The 13,831-nt window shown below is 50.6% G+C and overlaps 1 protein-coding gene across 1 annotated transcript in view; it reads left to right on the top strand.

Annotated features, from left to right (window-relative positions):
• The first annotated feature begins 1,659 nt into the window (after positions 1-1,659).
• Positions 1,660-13,831, top strand: part of LOC138261000 (caM kinase-like vesicle-associated protein) — a 414,930-nt gene continuing 402,758 nt past the window's right edge. The window contains exon 1 of the mRNA XM_069209589.1: positions 1,660-1,749. The gene's annotated coding sequence lies outside the window, so the exon portion shown is untranslated. The remainder of the gene's footprint in view (positions 1,750-13,831) is intronic.

Raw genomic sequence — 13,831 nt, 5'->3', positions numbered from 1 at the left:
CATTCACTCCTTGGTACTCACAGACTGATCCATGGTTTGACACTCCCATTTCGGTCCTCCCAGCCTGGTACTCACGTCCTGGTACTCACAGCCTTTCAGTAGCTGCCTTTACTGACCTCAGTGAGATGAACACACACCCTCTCCCCTCCCTCCCGCCCGCAGTACAGCGCCGTGAGGGTTGACGTGAGAGCGAATGATCTCTGCCCCTAAACTGCCCCTTCTGGGTGTCTCTGCGCGCTGTGCCCGGCGCAGCAGCCCGCCTCGGCTCCCTGCTCTCCCGGTGGAGAGTGCGGTGCGAGCCGGTCTCTGTCTCACACCTGGGACGGCTCTACCCCCGGCAGGAGGGCAGGAGCGCCGAGCCTGGGAGTGACATCTCGCTCTGCTCCCCGCCCCCTGGCGGCGGTGCCAGCTCGCTGCAGCTCCGGCGGATGAGATCAGAGCCACGCGGCGCTGAGGCGGAGAGCTTGGCACGGAGGCAAGGGCGCAGAGCAAGCAGGGCGCCCGGGACAAGGCACCACGCCGCACCCGCACGGAGTGGCATCGTTACCGGCTGCCACCCTCGCTGTCCCCCTGCGCCACTTCCATCCGCTTTACCACCGCCTTCACCCCAGCTTTCTCCGTTCACTCCCAGCAAGCCACTGGTGTTCCTGCTCCTGCCCTCCACCTGTGCGACTCCAATCCGCGCCCTGCCCCCTCTCTACTCCACGCGCACCCCCGCTCCACCTGAGCCCGCTCACCTGTGCCCTCCGCCCCATCACCTGCGCATCTCGTCTACTCCAGCCGTATCCCCGCCTGTGCCCTCCTGCTCCTCAACCTGTGCCCTCGCCTCTACCCGCCAACACCCCTGCTTTACTTGTACCCCCTCTCCCTCCCCCACTGGCACTCTCCTCTCCTCCACCTGTTCCCTTCTGCTACTAGTGACCTGTGACCCTGCTCCATCTGAAGCACCCCACACACTCGTACCCTCCTCTCCTCTACCTGCACACCCCTCCCCTCCACCTGTACCCTCCTCTCCTCCACCAGTACACTTCACCTCATCCACCTGTTCGCATCTGCCTGCCTCTGCCTGGGTCACCTCTCCACCTGCACTGCATACTTTCCGTCCAGCTCCCACCATCCCCCTTACCCTCGACTTTCCACTTCCACCCCCGCCACGCTCCTCACCACCTCTGCACTCCGTCTCTTCAACTGCAGCTCACCGTGTACGCCCTGTGTACCTGGCCCCCTCCCGTACTCCCTATCAACACCACTCCTCCCCACGTACCCCCACCCTCTTCTGCGCTCTCCCTCCCCTAGCACTTTCTCCCCGGCTCGGTCTTTCCTTCTCCTCCAGGCTTTCGCTCCCCACTCCCCACTTGTTTCTCCCTCCTTCTCCCTTCCCCTCCTTTCAGTCCAGGCTGCTCCCACCACACCTGTACCGCACCTCTCCCGCCTGCGTCTTTTTGCTCTGCGTCCGTCACTGCCCCCCGGGGCCCCTTCCCCTCTCACCCCCAACACCCTGCAGCGCTCCCTCACTTCGCTGGTCCGGAGGATCTTTGCACGTCTTGTTCCTGAATTCGGCTCCCACGGGATGAGCGTGAGGCTGCCCCCAGCCCCGGACCGCGGGCACCCGGACTGGTATTAAAAGGAGTGGGTTCGTGGCGCCCCCCACTGCCCCGGACTACTTCTCTCGGAGTCCAGCATCGGAGCGCGGAAGCAAACTTCTCACTGGCCTGGAAGGTCCGCTCCCGTCGGAGGGCGGCGGCCCAGGTAAGGACAGGGGGCCGGAGAGGGGGTGCAGGGGGCCGGGCGGGCTCTCACGGGGCACGTGGACGGGGTGGGGGTCCGTGGCAGAGGCTCGTGAATGATCCATCGCTGCTGGATGAAGGGTGAGTGACAGGCGGGTCCGCGGCTCTCTGACTTCATCGAGCTGCGGATACATCTCTGCAGCTGTCAACTGTCTGTCTGTCCCTCCATCTGGCCCTGGTCCTGATCAGCGTCCGCTACGTCTCCTTACATGTTAGCCGGGTCACCTGCCCGTCTGCCCCCTGTCTACCTGCTACGTACAAGCTCTGATCTCACCTCCAGAGCCCAGCCATCGCCTCCCGTCACAGGCTCCACGCCGTGAGCTCCCGGGCGCGTCACCTGTTCACTCAGCTCGCTCTTTGTCCCCCAGTCTGTCCGTCCGATCAGCCACCCGTAGGGATACAGGCACCCATCTACCCACCTGCCTGTCCATCTGCCCGTCCGTTCATTCTTCCATCTACTCGTCTGTCTTTCTTTCCTTCCTTCCGTCCGTCCGTCCCTCTGATCCACCCGTCCGACTTTCCTCATTTCTATTCATCCATCCGTCCGCGCGTCCATCCATCCAGGTGCAACTACCCATCCATCTGTCTGTACATCGATTTACCTATCTATCCATCCGTCCATCCATCAATCCATCCTTCCTTCCCTTCCATGTGAAATTATCCATCCATCTGTCCATCCATCCATTCACACATCTCTTCCTCCATCCGTCCGTCCATCCATCCATCCAAGTGCAACAATCCGCCTATCTGTCCGTACATCGATCCACATATCAGTCTGCCCTTCCTTCTTTACCATCCATCCATCCACCCATCCATCCATCCATCCATCCACCCAACCCAACCATCCATCATCCATCCACCCACCCAACTCATCTATCCATCCATCCATCCATCCATCCAACTCATCCATCCATCCAACTCATCCATCCATCCATCTGTCTCTGTCAGTGTACACGTCGATCGAAGGTGCATATGTACTCTTTCTGCGTCGTTTGCCCATTCTATATGTATATCTATACTACTTCTCCCCTCACCCCGTCGTGCTCGTCGTCTTCTCTCACTTCTAAGCGCTCTTGGTTATTTCTCCGGTTCTCCTCTTCCTTAGCCGCTCTCCCTGGCATGTCCGAGTTCATGCCCCCTCCGCGCCTCAACGCCTGCTATCTGCCCGGGTCTGTTACAGCGCCTGCACCAATATTTGCTCCCAGAGATAGCGCTATATGGTATCTGCCCCCGCTTCAGGGTACCAGCGCACTTTCCATCCTCTCAGCATTCTGCGCACTGTCTCTTTAAATACCAGCCGTCTCCTGCGCCTCACACCTCTCTCATTCTCGCAGCGCTCACCCTCTCCACTCTCCATCCAATAGATATCATTCTCCTCCACGAATGATCGCATCTTCAAGAACATCGGCATCCCGGTTTCACTGACACCCCAGCTGTTACTTTTTACTGACACCTCAGCTGTCCCTTTTACTGACACCTCTGCTGTCCCTTTTTTACTGCCACTTTAGTGGTTGTATGTGACACCCCAGCTGTCCCTTTTTACTGACACACTGGCTGTCCCTAGTTAATGACACCTCATCTGTCTCTTTTGACTGACATCCCAGCTGCCCCTTTTTAGTGACACCTCAGATGTCTCTTTTTAGTGACACCTCAGATGTCTCTTTTTAAAGGCACCCCAGCTGTCCTTTTTACTGACACCACTTCTGTCCCCTTTTACTGATACCCCGAGCGTCTCTTTTACTTACCTCTCTTTGATAATACCCCGACTGTCCCTTTTTACTGACACCCCAGCTGTCTCTCTTTATTGAACCTCCAACTTTCTCTTTTACTGACTCTCCGGCTGCCCCATATGACTGTCTCTTTTTAACTGACGCCACGGCTCTCAGCTGTTTTTTCACTGACATCACAGCTGTCGTTTTTACTGACACCCCAGTTTTTCTTTTTACTGACGCCACAGCAGTCCCTTTTTACCAATACCCCAGCTGTCCTTCCCACTGACACACCTGGGGTCCATTTTTACTGACACCTGAGCTGTCCCTTTTTAGTGACACCCACTGCCCTGTTTACTGACACCCCAGCTGTCCTTTTCCTGAAGCCCAGCCTGTCCCTTTTTATTGACTTCCCATCTGTCCTTTTCTCATTTTACCCTCGCTTTATGTTTTGTTTTTCACTGCTACTCCTTCACTATCGCTTTGCAGACCCTCTTTCCCTCACACCCATATCCTTTCCACATCCCTGTCCCGGTATCTGGGTTCTGCCCTCTCCCTCAACTTTCTACTCCTGTCTCTGCCTCCTTCTGTCCCGGTTGAGGACTGGACGGGTGCAGGTTGAGGGATGTCTGGTCTCCCCCTGTCCCGGTTGAGGGGTGGATGGGTGGAGGTTTAGGGGTGTCTCTGGTCTGCTCCTCTCCTGGTTGGAGACTGGACGGGTGCAGGTTGAGGGGTGTCTCAGGTCTCCTCCTGTCCCGGTTGAGGACTGGACGGGTGCAGGTTGAGGGATGTCTGGTCTCCCCCTGTCCCGGTTGAGGGGTGGATGGGTGGAGGTTTAGGGGTGTCTCTGGTCTGCTCCTCTCCTGGTTGGGGACTGGACGGGTGCAGGTTGAGGGGTGTCTCAGGTCTCCTCCTGTCCCGGTTAAGGACTGGACGGGTGCAGGTTGAGGGATGTCTGGTCTCCCCCTGTCCCGGTTGAGGAGTGGAAGGGTGCAGGTTGAGGGGTGTCTCAGTTCTCCTCCTTTCCCGGTTGAGGAGTGGAAGGGTGCAGGTTGAGGGGTGTCTCTGCTCTCCTTCTGTCCTGGGCGTGCAGTGAAAGGGTAGAGGTATAGGGGTGTCTCAGGTCTTCCCGTGTCCCGGTTGAGGAGTGGAAGGGTGCAGGTTGAGGGGTGTCTGGTCTCCCCTTGTCCCGGTTGAGGAGTGGCAGGGTGCAGGTTGAGGGGTGTCTCTGCTCTGCTTCTGTCCTGGGCGAGCAGTGAAAGGGTAGAGGTTTAGGGGTGTCTCAGGTCTCCTACTAGTTGAGGAGTGGAAGGGTGCAGGTATAGTGGTCTCTGGCCTGCTCCTGTGCTGGTTGAGCAGTCGAAGGGTACAGGTTGAGGGGTGTCTGGTCTTCTTCTGTCCTGGTTGAGGAGTAAAAGAGTGCAGCTATAGGGGTGTCTCTGGTCTCCTCCTGTCCTGATTGAGTGGAACTGTACAGGTGGAGGGGTGTCTTTGTTCTCCTCCTGGTTGGGGGTTGGACGGTTGCATGTTTAGGGGTGTCTCTGGTCTGCTCCTCACCTGGTTGGGGAGTGGAAGGTTATTGGCAGAGGGGTGTCTCAGGTCTGCTCCTGTCTTCGTTGAGTGGAAGGGTATTGGCAGAGGGGTGTCCCTGGTCTGCTCCTGTCTTGGTTGAGTGGAAGGGTGCAGGTGGAGGGGTGTCTCTCGTCTGCTACTGTCTTGGTTGAGTGGACGGGTGCAGGTTTAGGGGTGTCCCTGGTCTACTCCTGTCTTGGTTGAGTGGAAGGGTGTTGGCAGAGGGGTGTATCTGGTCTGCTCCTGTCTTGGTTGAGTGGAAGGGTGTTGGCAGAGGGGTGTATCTGGTCTACTCTTGTCTTGATTGAGTGGAAGGGTGCAGGTGGAGGGGTGTCCCTGGTCAGCTCCTGTCTTGGTTGAGTGGACGGGTGCAGGTTTAGGGGTGTCCCTGGTCTACTCCTGTCTTGGTTGAGTGGAAGGGTTTTGGCAGAGGGGTGTCTCCGGTCTACTCCTGTCTTGGTTGAGTGGAAGGGTGTAGGTGGAGGGGTGTCTCTCGTCTGCTACTGTCTTGGTTGAGTGTCAGGGTGCAGGTGGAGGGGTGTCTCTGGTCTGCTCCTGACTTGGTTGAGTGGAAGAGTATGGGCAGAGGGGTGTCTCTGGTCTGCTCCTGTCTTGGTTGAGTGGAAGGGTGCAGGTGGAGGGGTGTCTCTTGTCTGCTACTGTCTTGGTTGAGTGGAAGGGTGCAGGTGGAGGGGTGTCTCTGGTCTTCTCCTGTCTTGGTTGAGTGGAAGGGTGTTGGCAGAGGGGTGTCTCTGGCCTTCTCCTGTCTTGGTTGAGTGGACGGGTGCAGGTTTAGGGGTGTCCCTGGTCTACTCCTGTCTTGGTTGAGTGGAAGGGTTTTGGCAGAGGGGTGTCTCCGGTCTACTCCTGTCTTGGTTGAGTGGAAGGGTGCAGGTGGAGGGGTGTCTCTCGTCTGCTACTGTCTTGGTTGAGTGGAAGGGTGTTGGCAGAGGGGTGTCTCTGGTCTGCTCCTGACTTGGTTGAGTGGAAGAGTATGGGCAGAGGGGTGTCTCTGGTCTGCTCCTGTCTTGGTTGAGTGGAAGGGTGCAGGTGGAGGGGTGTCTCTTGTCTGCTACTGTCTTGGTTGAGTGGAAGGGTGCAGGTGGAGGGGTGTCTCTGGTCTGCTCCTGTCTTGGTTGAGTGGAAGGGTGTTGGCAGAGGGGTGTCTCTGGCCTTCTCCTGTCTTGGTTGAGTGGAAGGGTGCAGGTGGAGGGGTGTCTCCGGTCTACTCTCCTGTCTTGGTTGAGTGGAAGGGTTTTGGCAGAGGGGTGTCTCTGGTCTACTCCTGTCTTGGTTGAGTGGAAGGGTGCAGGTGGAGGGGTGTCCCTGTTCTACTCCTGTCTTGGTTGAGTGGAAGGGTATTGGCAGAGGAGTGTCTCTGGTCTGGTCCTGTCTTGGTTGAGTGGAAGGGTGCAGGTGGAGGGGTGTCTCTGGTATGCTCTTGTCTTGGTTGAGTGGACGGGTATTGGCAGAGGGGTGTCTCTGGTATGCTCCTGTCTTGGTTGAGTGGAAGGGTACAGGTTTAGGGGTGGTCCCTGGTCTACTCCTCTCTTGGTTGAGTGGAAGGGTGTTGGCAGAGGGGTGTCTCTGGTATGCTCCTGTCTTGGTTGAGTGGAAGGGTGCAGGTTTAGGGGTGTCCCTGGTCTACTCATGTCTTGGTTGAGTGGAAGGGTATTGGCAGAGGGGTGTCTCTGGTCTGCTACTGTCTTGGTTGAGTGGAAGGGTATGGGTAGAGGGGTGTCCCTGGTCTACTCCTGTCTTGCATTGTTCTACCTTAATTTGTAATGCTGTGTTCCTGTTATTTTGTGTTCTGTTCTCATTTTATTTTCCGTTGATGTGTTCCTGTTCTCCCCAGTCCTGTTGCTGTTGCTCTTCTGTCTTCTTTCTTCTTCAGCAATGCCCTCCTGGCCTGTTATCAGAATGCCATTTTCATTGATGCATCACTGTCCTCTCTTGCTCTGACATTGCTCTCTCTGCTCTGCCATCAGTCCATCTTCTTCTTATTGCTGTGTCCTTTTTGTATCCTGACCTGTCTTGTCTTTAGTCATCTTTTTTATTGGTGTGCTACCTTCCTCCCCTGTCATCAGCCTGCATGTTTTGTTCATTAGTACATTTTTGGCTTCTCCTGTAATAATTTGTTCTCTTCTTTGTTGATGTGCTTGTGTCCCATCTTTGTCTTCATTGGCTTGTTCCTGATCAGTCCTGGCCTCTTAGCATTTGTGTTGTTCTTCATTAGTGTGCACCTATCCTCTCCTGCCATCATTCTGCCTTCCTCACTGGTGTCTTTCTACCACTTGACTGTCTTCTTCATCAGTGGCTCCTGTCCCCTCCTGTTATTAGGCGGTCTTCATCCTCAGTGGTGTGCCCCTGCCATCTCCTCTCCAATGATTGGTTCATCTTCTTGTTCTCCTTCATCTTTGTCCTCCTCCTTCTCCCCCCCCAGCGCTCTCTCTCTCTCTCTCTCTCTCTCTCTCTCTCTCTCTCTCTCTCTCTCTCTCTCTCTCTCTCTCTCTCTCTCTCTCTCTCTCTCTCTCTCTCTCTCTCTCTCTCTCTCTCTCTCTCTCTCTCTCTCTCTCTCTCTCTCTCACTCTCTCCCCCCTGTCAACTCCAGTCCAATGATGGGTCTGTCTTGTTGTTGTTCATCTGTGTGCTTCTTTACACTCCTATCTTCAGGTCAGTCATTGTTTGTCTTCTTTTATCTTGGCGTGCTCCTGTCCAATGATTGATCTCTCTTCTTCCTTCTGTCCCCTCCTGTTATCAGGTGGTGGTCCTCATCCTCAGTGGTGTCCCCCTGCCATCTCCTCTCCAATGATTTGTCTGGCTTGTTCTTCTTCTTGTTCTTCTTCACCTTTGTGCTCCTCTCAAGTCATGTCTTCTACTGGACAGTTATTGATTGTCTTCTATGTTTGATTCTTCTTTCTTTAACTTTCTTCTTTCAGGTAGAATTAATCTTTATTGATGTGCCTCTGTCATCTCATGTCCGCTGATTGGTCTGTGTTGTTGTTGTTCTTCTTCATCTATGTGCTTATGTCCTCTCCTGGTTGATCATTGTTTGTCTTCGCCAGCATTTGTGTGCCCCTGTCCTCTCCTGTCCTCAGGTTGCCTTCATCTTCTTTGGTGTGGTCCTTTCCACTCCTGTCTTATTCTGGTCAGTTATTGTTTGTCTCCTTCTGACCTCTCTAGTCATCAGGTGGTCTTCATCTTCATCTGTATACTCCTTTCCAACCGGGTCCCATGATTGGTCTGTCCTCTGCATCTTCATTGCTGTGCTCCTTTCCACTCCTGTCTCATAACCATTTTGTCTTCCTTTCCATCATTGGTCTGTCCACTACAGTCTTATTAATTTTCTTCTTCACTGATGTGCTGCTGTCCTTTCCTGTCCTTTCATCAGCCTGCCTTTGTCTTCACTGGTGTGCCTATGTCTTCTCACATCTTTTCTGCCTCTTCCTCTCTGTGCTGTGTCTGTCCTGCCGTCAGTCTGTCCTCTTCCTGATGTGCTCATGGCTTCTCTTTTGGGTTCCAAAGAAGAAAACCTGCACACATTTTGCAGATCCTATTCAAAATATTATTCACTAAGAATTAATGTTTCTCTCACCTGCCAGCACAGGAACTCCTTTCAATAAAAGGGTGTTCCTCTTTTCTTCTGCACACCCCAGTTATGTTTTGTTATACAGCTTGATTGCACTAGCCTGTCTCCACAGCAGCTGACCTTTAGACAAACCTCCTTGTATTCGGAAATTGCTTTACACACCATAACTCATTTATTATGTGCCTTGGAAGCACATTAAGATTTAGATAATTAGTCCTTAAAGAGATACAACGTGTCTGAGATTCTTCTAAACTCTGAAAGCTCTTAGGTAAGAACCATTGCTTTGAGAAGAGCATCTGTGATATAATTGCTGGTTTAGGGGGAAGGTCTGTGATGCAAACATGGCAACAAAACATTTGATCTATCTCTTATTATATTTAAGTGTGTAAGATGTTTGTTTCCGGATGATGATTAAAGCCTACCATACACCAGTTGCAGATGTTGGCATCTTTTGGGCACAACAGTCACATCTCTAGCATTTGACACCTGGAAGGTGATCGGATTACTTTTGGAAAGAATCAGACGCAGCATCGTTCCATATGTGCAGGCTTTAATTACTTTTTGATTGTTTGAGGAATATTTTTTCTTAAAATGTGCAAATTATGCGGCAATTAGTGGATTGTGTAGCATCTGTGACAAAGCGATGATTGCACGGAAATATTGCAGCATCGTAAAGATGGAATTCCAATTGCATTGGGGTTATTATAGCACCTGTTATTTATAGCGCCTACAAATAGCAAAAAGCAGTATGAAACACAATGCAAACTATTATTATTATTATTATTATACTTCATGATTATTATTGTGACTGGAATACACAATTAAACGTGTGACACAGGCTGATCATAGCAAAGAAAAAACAATGAATGCTAAATTTATGAACAAACAATTATAAAAATGCAAAAATCAGTTTTTTTCCACTGTTCTCAAACCTGAATATCAAACAGAAACACACAGGGAACCATGGGAGGCAACCACAACACAATTAACACAATCTACACTTGCAATGGGCTTGGTTAGAGCACACGCGCTGGGTTGGATACAGGAAGCACTAGGCCAGCGGTCCTGCAAAACCCGACTGAAATATTCCTGAATAAGAAGGCAGGTCACCTCTGCCAGACAATGACATCTTTGTCCTCACCCTGAGGAAGCCCGGTGAGTGTGCCGAAACGTTGGTTATGGACGCAATATTTGGAACAGTACAAATGGTATTTTTTCTTGGAGCCTCTTCCATGCTTATTCTTCTTGAAACATGTGACATTTGTGAATTTATTCAATGACTCCAGGTAGTGGCAGACTGGTGTGAAGCTATTCTTAAGTTATTGTGGAAGATAAAATCCATAACTGGTGTGCTGAGCAGAGCTCTATGCCGGCTGCATTTTTAGGATGTCCAGCAAACTAAGTAATCCTGCTGTTGGACACATATTTGAGGACTAATATAAATGTAACTGTAATAGATTAGAAGTGCTGAAAAGTTTACAGTTATTGAATAAGGCAAACAGCAGCCACAGGAACCCGTTGCATGGTCAGCGGATGCACACACCGGAGGCAAATGTTAACCATGACCCCCAGTTATGAAGGTTGGGTCTCAATAGTAAAGGGAAAGTTAAAGAACTGTAGGTAGGCGGTTGTCACATCTGTGTTGACCATCAAGTTGATACCTTACTGGAGGCCCTGTTCAGGCTGAAGCGAGGGAGCTTCAGTAGGCTGCGAGTTCAGAGGTGCTGAGCTCAGTGCGTGGCTGAGCGCCCATGCTGTCGGGACTGCCCTGGTGTCTCCATGGTTGGCGCAACCCAAAAGAGCGCTCCAGAAGCTTTTGGCTGACAATATAAGCAGAGGTATCACAGACTGCAATACTGTGGTGCGTGAAGAAGATCCAATTTGTGCTTCTTCTTCAGTTCCTAAGCAAATGCTCACATTTCCAGAATGGAGGCATGGTTAAGCTTTATAAAATGCTATTTCCAAGTTCGTGGCCTGTCCATCACATGTTGTCTGAGCCTCTCAGTCCAAGATGAAGTAAGGACTTTTTCCTGAGATGTTAGTTTGTGTTAGAACCGCACATAAGGAGACAGTTCTAAAAAAAGGATCCATCACAACACATTTGTTCCTTTATTTTTCATTGCAGTGTTCACACTCTTGCTTTCATGTATGTCTCTAATTTTTGCCCCTTGCGTCTGGGACTCTGTATTAGATTCTACGTCGGGAAATTGGGCTGGCTTTTTTCTCCTTCCCGTTACACCAGGAGGAGTTTGGAGCTTCCCCATTTTGTTCAATTTTCATCAGCAATCAAGATTCATAAGAGTGCCAAGCATATATTAATATCCTACTAGGGACCCTCTTAAGAAAACACTTGACACAATTCACAAATATAATTCTGTGCCGGGTGGCTCTGTGACTACTGGAAGGAGTAGCCCTTTCAACAAGCAATCTAAAGGGGACTCAACAGGCCTTTCAAGGATCCACTTATTGAGACTGAGAGGGCAGAATATCTACTTAGGTTTACTAAAAGAAGTCCAAAATTTTCCCCTGTCCTCCTGGCTGAGGAGGAAATGTCACTCCGGGAGAAGATGTAAAATCTGCTGTACAGAGTCTAAATCAGTCTGGTACAGACTCAAAACTGGGGAACAGGGTTGTCAGGCTCACTGCAGTCCACCTCCGATGCACCTAGGGTCATTGCTTTTACCTGTTACTAAGCACCGGGCACATGGACTGTGACACTGGGTGGGGGCACACGGTGCCTGATGAGGATTTAAGTACCCGGTTTAAGAAATTCTACCTATGATCTTCACCACATTGTGATCTCTTGTGAGGTTTTGAGGGTCTCGCCACAAAGACCTGTTACGCTTAGCAGAGTGAGAAAAAATGCACATACTCATGAAAGTCCTATGATCAACTGGGTTGGTCTGTCTTGGAAGCCAGCTCAATAGAAGGCAGTGGTCCTGACCTTCTGGGCAGGTGATGGGTTCTCAGAAAGAGAGTTCACGGTTTAAATCCCTGTTCTGCTTTGCCCTGTATGTGTTGGCAGACTGGCATGTTGACTGCAATCTTGGGATCAATGCCCTGTGGCACCATACCATGATGGCAGAGCAACACTTGATGGCTTACCAGAGTGAAAACTGATGGTTAAAATTTTGGGGTCTCCTACATCAAAAGAAACAACCCTCCCTCAAGGTGGGGTCACACATTAGGTGATTGTTTGAGATCAGAACCAAACCAATATCGATGGTCCCTACCTGGAGCTAACCTATGTGAAATTTTAGTTCTACACACATATCATTTTATTTCTGCACACACCGAAGCTTCTTGGTGCTTCTATTTATACAGAGAAACAACAGAGACCATTCACTGACCATTACAGATTAAAATACACTATTTTAATTTCTTCTGCTGGTGCACCGGATGGATTTCAGCCAGAGCACAAACAGCACAGGGTTCCATAGTTTAGCTGCCACCGCAGAGAAGTCTATGCCACCTACTTCTATTTCTGCATTTAGCTGCAGTTGCCTTTGTGTAACTTCCAAGGGTGAAGGAGAGTGCACACAAAAGCAGTGAGCCTGGGATCATGAGAACAATAGCGGGCAGGGAGTGCCAGGCCAAACACGTACCAACAAAGGACAGAATATTTTATAACAGTGTTGTTGGCCTTTTGCCAAAATATAATTTAAGTGAAAAATAAATGCAAGTTAAACTAATTTCTGGAAATGGATTGGCCTGCTATTAAAGTTCAGTTGGTGAATGCAATCACTTTAGATGTCAGGGTGTGACTGGAGTGTCACTCATTCCTGTTCGATGCTCTGCTGAGTACTGTGTGTACAGTGCTACGAGGTCTCAGCCTGTGACAGGAAACGCTGTGAATATGTGAGTCAGTGATAACAAAAAAAGTATTACACACAATATGAGGTAGGCTGCCGCTGTTCAAAAATATATTACACACAGTATAACACAGGCTGCATGCAGTAAAGGATGCAACAAAATATGGGAAAAGAGGCTACTTTATATGCTGGCGTTAAGGATGCTCCATTGCAATGGCTGGGCAGACTTTGGACGTATCCACGGCGAGGCCACTCCATCTCCTCTATGGTTACTCCCCTCTGATGGCCCGATGGAGTAAAGGCCATTGAAGGTTGACCTCTATGTTCACCCACCTAACGTAGAAGGGTGGACTTACTGGTCAGTTTTCAGTGGCTGTCATCGCCAGGAAAATCCAGGCAGTAAGAGAGCAATGAAAACTGTCTAACGCCCCCTACAAATCAGAGGTAACTCCAATGGCAGGCGGGGCATTTTTTGAATTATTTTCAAAAAGAAAATCCCACTTTCGGAATTTCTTTTGAAAATAAGAAAAACTTTGTAACTTTGCCATACGGTTCTGTCGTGGTTGATGGGGCCTTACGCCAAAGTTACAAGGCATTCACAGGGACCATCTTTACGTTGCTTCCTGTGAATGCCAGAAATGTCCACTGGCCCGACAGACATTTCTAAATTTGATCCTTGGGACATCTGCCATGGTGACAGAGAAATGTACTCCCTCACCCCTCAGATGCCAGCCCGACCTCCAAACTACAAATAGGGCCCTCAGTGTGCAAGTGCTTGGAGTGCTTTCAAAAAGTTATGTTTTTAGTAACCAGGCTGCACCAACAGCGAACTTTGCTGTAAGTTTCCATTTTGTGGATGCATTCCAGAACTGGTAACAAACACCCATTTGTTCCCCTCAAAAGAATAATTCTTTGTCCCCAAGCATCTTCAGCGGATCTTGTTAAAGCCTACATTGCCCCCAAGCAGCTGTTAGATTTGTTAATTAACCAATTACACTCATTTACATTTCTTTCAGGTAGCGGGCACCCTGGAGAGGAGGCTGGTTTCTTCTTTAGCTGTCTGCCCCTTCCCTCCATTAGCAGTGCAGGAGACCCTCCTCCCTATCAGCCTGAGGCAACTCAAAATGCCATTAACCCTGAATGAATCCGTTTTTTAAATAACAAAATGTATGGGAAGTGTTTTGGTAAAATGAACAAAGATTGGGAATGTTGTTCCTAATAGACCCCGCCCACTTGGACCTTTGTGTAACACAGATATAAAAGTGTGTGTGTGTGTGTAGTGTGTGTGTGCGTGTGGTTGGTGTGTGTGTGCATGTGTTTGTGTGTGTGTGGATGTGTTTGTGTGTGTGTGCGTGTGGTTGG

Source organism: Pleurodeles waltl, chromosome 10, assembly GCF_031143425.1.
Source record: "Pleurodeles waltl isolate 20211129_DDA chromosome 10, aPleWal1.hap1.20221129, whole genome shotgun sequence".
In the NCBI taxonomy this organism is placed as follows: domain Eukaryota; kingdom Metazoa; phylum Chordata; class Amphibia; order Caudata; family Salamandridae; genus Pleurodeles; species Pleurodeles waltl.
This window is presented reverse-complemented; position numbering and strand designations above follow the sequence as displayed.